Genomic DNA, 6,514 nt, shown 5'->3' on the forward strand with positions numbered 1-6,514 from the left:
CACAAAAATCCATATATTACTCCCAGCCAATGTTTTATAGGGTCACATCACCCTATCTAAACAGTAGTGGAGTTCAAGAATTCAGAAGGTCCTTTCCAGGTATTTGTGTAGTAAAAACTTTCATGTACCTTTTTTTTTAATTCACAAGCTATATAACAAATGAGTGTTAATAATGAAATCTAGGTACAACTGTGCCTTGGTTCTCTAATTCCTTTAAGGAATACTAAACAACTTTTCCCCCTCAGAGCCTACTAGATTGACCAGGTTTTTGTTAGGTGAGGATTAAATTTGGAGGAAACATGAAATAAGGTGTTTTCCCTGAGTTTACTTATTGCTGTTCCATAAACAAGCCTAATGCCAACAAATAAGAGATAAATTAAAAGAAGCTCATTAGAAAATCAGACTTACAAGGAAAGAAAATGTGTATTATATTTGAAACTCTCAAAACAAAATAAGAAGCATTTGCAAGTGCATGAGTGGGTGAACAAACCTTTCATTTACACACAAATTATATACAGCACAAAATTATATAATTCTAATTCTGATAAATAATGTGATTTAGATTCTAAAGCAGCCAATTTGGATTTGAGAACATTTCAGCTGCTATAGAAGCCACTCCATAGATCATGAGGATTGATAAGGCAAATCTACTGGTTTGCAGGTGTTTCCTTCTTATGCCATATGTATTTTCCCAGAAGTTCTGTAATTGATCAAAAAGTGTAACTATTCTTGATTGGAGAGACATATTATTTATACAAAAACACCCAACCAAGCTTTGGGCCATATGTTTTCACTGTGCCTTCTAACCCTCTTTGCAATCTACCAATGTTCCAACTTTCAAAACCCCCTACCAGAAAATTCACCATCACTGTCCTAGCACAATTAATTAAAAGTATTACAGTGATTTATATCTGCAACTACATTTAGTTGATTCTTTTTAGAATTTAATATTATGCCACTCAAAGTATTTTTAAAACTAAAACCACCATTGGCAGCACTAGGTAAATATTTAACAGTGGTCACTTGATTTGGATATTTCTATTATAATGGAATTTTTCACTGTATTTCTAATCACTATTATAAATAAATTCTTCCAAATTCATCTTTGAAGTCTCTGGTTTATAGTGGCTCTACTTCATAATGTCCAATTTTGTACATCAAATATTTAATTCTAATATTTCTTCAATTTGCATAAGCAGAAAATACATTTCCTGGCTCTTAGAATACATTCTGTTAAACTTATTAAATTAAATAACTAGACAATTTATTGTCTTCTATTATGAACAGAAAGTGAAGCAAAAGCTTAAATGTTCCACTTTAGAGACTACCTTATTCTTTAATTAACTGGGCAACCTCCTCAAGTGTATTTGTTATTTGGAAAAGCCAATAATTTTTGTGTTTTTGGTTAGGAGACAGATGAGGTACTTACTTGGCATTTAACCTAAATTGAGATTTAGTGGAAGAGGTAAGTCTTTTATTCAAAGATTAAAATATTCTTTTAAAATCCATAATTATCATTACACACTTAAAGTACTGGAGTGTACAAGCCACAAGGGTGATAACTGAGTTTTACTTTATTGCTACAGAAACAAAACATCTCAAAGGAAATAGGAAAACAACACTCAACAATCCAGCCAAGACAACATCAAATTTAATTTGGCACATCCTAAGGGTCAAGCATGTGGCAAGGCAACCTTGATTAAACTCTCTCAGCAAAGATCAGTCAAAGAAATATCAGCAGAGTAGCTGCAAGAGAGAATCATGCAATTCTAAAATGTCAATACACAGGATTCTATAAGATCTGGGTCTCCATATTGCAATGAATGGAACTGATTACATCACTCAGATTGTTTGATTTCTACCTTACAAGAATTTGAGGAAAACCTTTGTGATTACATTTTGTTTTTGTTTTGTGCTAATAGTTGTTGCTTTCATTATTATTTTAATAGTATATATTTATGGTTCTAATGTGATAATTTGATAGATGTATAGAATGTGCAATGGTCAAATCAGGGTAGTTGGTACTTCCATGTGAGCACTTTTTTGGTTTTGGAAAAATTAGTATTTACTTGTGTGAGTAAACAAAATAGAAGATTCAATTCATGTTTGGAGTTGGTTAGCTTTGCCAAGCCTAAAGAAGACAATCAACAAAGGCAATCATCTGAATAAATATTATATAGTATTTCAGAGACTACGGTAAGGCACTCTGACTAAAATATATCTTGTTCTCCAACTTGCCAGAATGCCTGAGGTTCTATCAATATGAAATCATTTCCTGTCATCATTCTCTCTAGATGTTGTCTTAAAAATGCAAATATTCTTAGGGAGAGAATTGTACTCAGTGTTTCGATTCCTATATATTATGCCTTCCTGTGAATTAATAAGAGGTTTCCTATTGGGTAACTACTGCTCCACTAGAAAAACTCTGTGGCTCTGGGTTCAATTTCAGGTGTCAATAGTCCCCATAGCCTGTGGTGTTTGTGTACAGCAATACTAGATTGCCTGCTGATGCTCTATAAACCCAGTTTTTATTTCCATGGAAGCCTATACATTGTTGTTGATGCTTTTGAAAAGTATTCTCCTTATCCTAGACAAAACCTTCTTAAGAAGCCCCAAAATGAAATTTCACCAACATTCTATTAGTGACCCTGGAAATCAATCAGATTTTAGGCTGAACCTGTCTGGTACCTGCTTGATCTAATCAAGTTTCTTTCCCTGACACCCTTTATAGCTGCCCCCTCCAAAGGAATTCATTTAAGTCACCTAACCTTCTTTAGTTTTACCCTACCATCTCCCTACCCCAACAAACTCTTTATTCTACTGAAAGTTTTCATTCTGAACTTTTATTTATGCCACTTTGATTTGATGGTGCACTGGAACTAGCTCCTACAAACTTGCTAGAGTCAGTCTTGTGCATCTCCTCCCAACTCCACACTCAGTAATGTTATGTTGGTAGCTTGAAATCAGCCACAATGGGAGTATTTATACCATGGAAATTAGCAAACACTACAAATCAGAGCTTTTTAAAATGAAGAGCCAATTTTTAAATGTTAACCATCAGATGATTGCTCTGATTCAGAAAAATGTTTAAATTCACCCACACGTTCACAAAAAGCAGTTTCTTATTTTCATTACTATTTTTTAATCAGCTAAAATCTGGTTCTCCTAAGATCTCACCATTTATCTTGAAGTCTCTCAAGTGGAGGTAAATCATTTTATCATATTCCTACAACATATTTTTTTCAGGTAGCCTTTCAAAGCACTATATTGAAGCAATGTTTTTCCTTTATAGCTTTATAACATCCAATGTATATCTCTATCATGATCTACCTCCCTGCTTTTCTGAAAGCAACTTGAGTGACAGAGCCATGTTAGACTTATATTTGTACATCCAATCTATTCTCCTTGCTTACTATTGCCACTGAAAACCACTGCTCTCCTCATCCTCCTATAGAAATATTTCTGCTTTCAAAATTGTTTAATCTGGCTCTATTTCCTTTGCATCTCCTCGTTGCAACCACATTTGTGTTTTAAGCAGCTCTCTCACATGCATTGAGAACTTACAGTCCTTTCAACCCTGAACCCTGCTCTTATAGTAGGCAACTTCAACATCCTGGCAGATATCTCATACAAATTGTAGCTACAAAAATTTATAATTTTCAACCCCATCTTACGTTAGCTACTATCTCCTGAGACCATACATAGGACCTTCATTTCTCTAGGAGGTATTTTGGTTGAAATACACTGCATTCCAAATTTCTATTCTATTACTCCATTACTGTACATGATACATTGCTGTAAAATGTTTACATGCCTGTTTCTATAGGCTACTGTATACACTCCTTAAAAGGGAGTTTTTATGGTTTGGATTTGGAATATTCCTCAATGGCTCATGTGTTAAAATCTTGGTTCCCCATACAGCAATGTTCAGAGGTAAGGTGGGGCTCTTGGAAAGTGATTAGATCATGAGATCTCTAATTAGCTCATTGATGGGTTCATAGATAATGGCATTAGTGGGAGATGGTAGAACTTTAAGAGATGAGGGCCTAACTGGGGAAGTAAGCCACTGGACTGTACCCTAGAAGGGTATATCTTGTCCCTGGCCTTATTTCTATTTCTTCTACCATGAGGTGAGTAGCTCTTCTCTGTCATATGCCCCCTGCCATGAAGTTCTACCTCACTACATGCCCACAATGATGGGGCCAAGCAATTATGGACTGAAACCTCTGAAACTATGAGCCAAAATGAATTTTTCCTCCTCTAGGTTTATTTTCTCTATTATTTTGTCACAACAACAAAAAGCTGACTGACACAGAAGTAGATCATGTTCTATATATTGTTTTATGCATTGATCCCTTCACTAATTCTAGAACTTTTTTTCTAATTATGTAATGGGCACTGGGAATATATACTCGAACCATAAATTAATAAAAAATAAACATTAGTTGAATAATTAATTGATGATTACTTTTCAATATTTCTATAATATTGTATATTAAAATTTCACTTTTGAATCTTTTTCTTCAAATTGACTAAGAATTTCATGTATTCAGTTATTTTAAAAGCATAAATACCAATAATGAAACAAATACTGCTTTCTTCTCTATCCAATAGAGTAGACTTCTACATCAGTCAGAAAAAAATGTCACGAATGATTCTTGAGCTCCCTCAAAAGCAGACCCTGATCTGGACAAGGATTTAGGGCAAGTAATTTATTTTGTAGGTGATCCCAGAAAACATGTGGAAGAGTAGAAATAAGACAGCAAAAATGGAAACCTAATGAAAGACATGTTCAAAAGAGGTTCTTTCTATAGGTATCTGCACGAATAGTACCTGCTATATTACCTCTGTGCATTCTCAAAGTGAAACAAGAAAACAAATAGCTTTTGAAAAGAAATAACTAGGGGAAAAAGTATTAGAGATGTTCTGGTCTCATGCTCTGCCTCTTCAGATTCACCTACTTCAGGAACTTCAAATTACTCTATGACTCAGTCTTTGTAGTATTCAACATCCTTCCTCTGTTTTATGTATGCACACCTTATTTATATTAATGAAGAAAAATTAGGCAATGAGCCCTTCAAATCTGCTATGTCAAATGAAATACATACAGTTAAGTAACATAAATTGCAGACTCTCCACCCTAAAGTTAAACATATAGTAAACCTTGAATATTCACAAAAGTTAAGTCCCACATCCCTAATTCTCAAATACCATTTTTATTTCCCCCCATAAAAATATATATGTGATAAATAGGAAACTGAGAAGGAAGTACTAGCCACACTTGCTAGATAACTAAACAAAAGTCAATTTTATGCTGTAGCAAAATTCAAAATTCTGAATTTCACAAACATGTTTGAGAGCAGAAATTATGAATTTTAAAACTGCTAATGCCACGTGTATTGGTCAGCTTTTCCTAGAAAACAAAATTGCTCCAAAGTTCATTGAAACATAATAATAAACATTTATTTCTTGCTCCTACGTCTGTGGGTCAGCCAGAACTGAACTTCTCTAGACAGGGTTCAGACTTAATGTAAACTGAAGGTTGGGATCAAATCTGTTTCATATGAGTATGGTCCTCCTTGGACCAGAAAGCTAGCTAACATGTCTATACTTCACAGTAGAAGCACAGACAAAAGAGGGCAAGCTCAAATTTCAAAAGAACATCTTGATAAAGTCATGTAGACAAACCCAATATGAATGGGATAGGGTAGTATGCAAAATCTTCCTATGGAGATGTAGAGGGAGAGAATTATTACTTGCTTAACAGTAATCTAATCAGTTATACAAAATCAATAGTAGTCTCACATCAAATTTTTCTTAGGAACAGAAACATCTAACAAGTCCCCCAAAGAACAGATCACAATCAGACTACAGATGCTCCTCCACTTATGATGAGATTATGTCCCAATAAATGCATCTTAAATTAAAAATACTGTAAGTCAAAAATGCATTTAACACAGCTAGTCTACCAAACATCATTGCTTAGCCTGGCCTACCTTAAACATGTTTAGAACACTTACATTAGCCTACAGTTCAGAAAAAAAAATATGTAATACAAAGCCTATTTCAATAATAATGTGTTGAATAGCTCATATAATTTAATGAATACTGTATTGAAAATGAAAAACAATGGTTGTGTGGATACACTTTTGCATCACTGTAAATTCAGCAAACTACAAGTTGAGTCATCCCAATTCAGAAAGCATCTGTATATTCAACAGTTATAAGTTCAAAGTGATTTTTTTCTAGTTTGGTCCATGAATATTTTGTAAACAACATTTAATGCATCTTCACATTTCTGTGTTTTATAAACAGTTCAACAAATTAGATGTCAAAGAAATCCTAATGGCGGAAGTTTCCTGATAAGAGGAATCTCATAAAGAAATTATGGTATATTTAGAAACCAGAATGACATTTCCATCCTTTATTTGTTTACCACTTGAACTTTAGCAACTATATGGCAATGCATTAAAAGTCTTCTTAGTCATTTTCTTGGTGATTTTCCAGCCTCCTG

Source organism: Marmota monax, unplaced genomic scaffold (assembly GCF_021218885.2).
Source record: "Marmota monax isolate L192 unplaced genomic scaffold, Marmota_monax_Labrador192_F-V1.1 WCK01_AAM20220418_F8-fsc00075, whole genome shotgun sequence".
NCBI lineage: Eukaryota > Metazoa > Chordata > Mammalia > Rodentia > Sciuridae > Marmota > Marmota monax.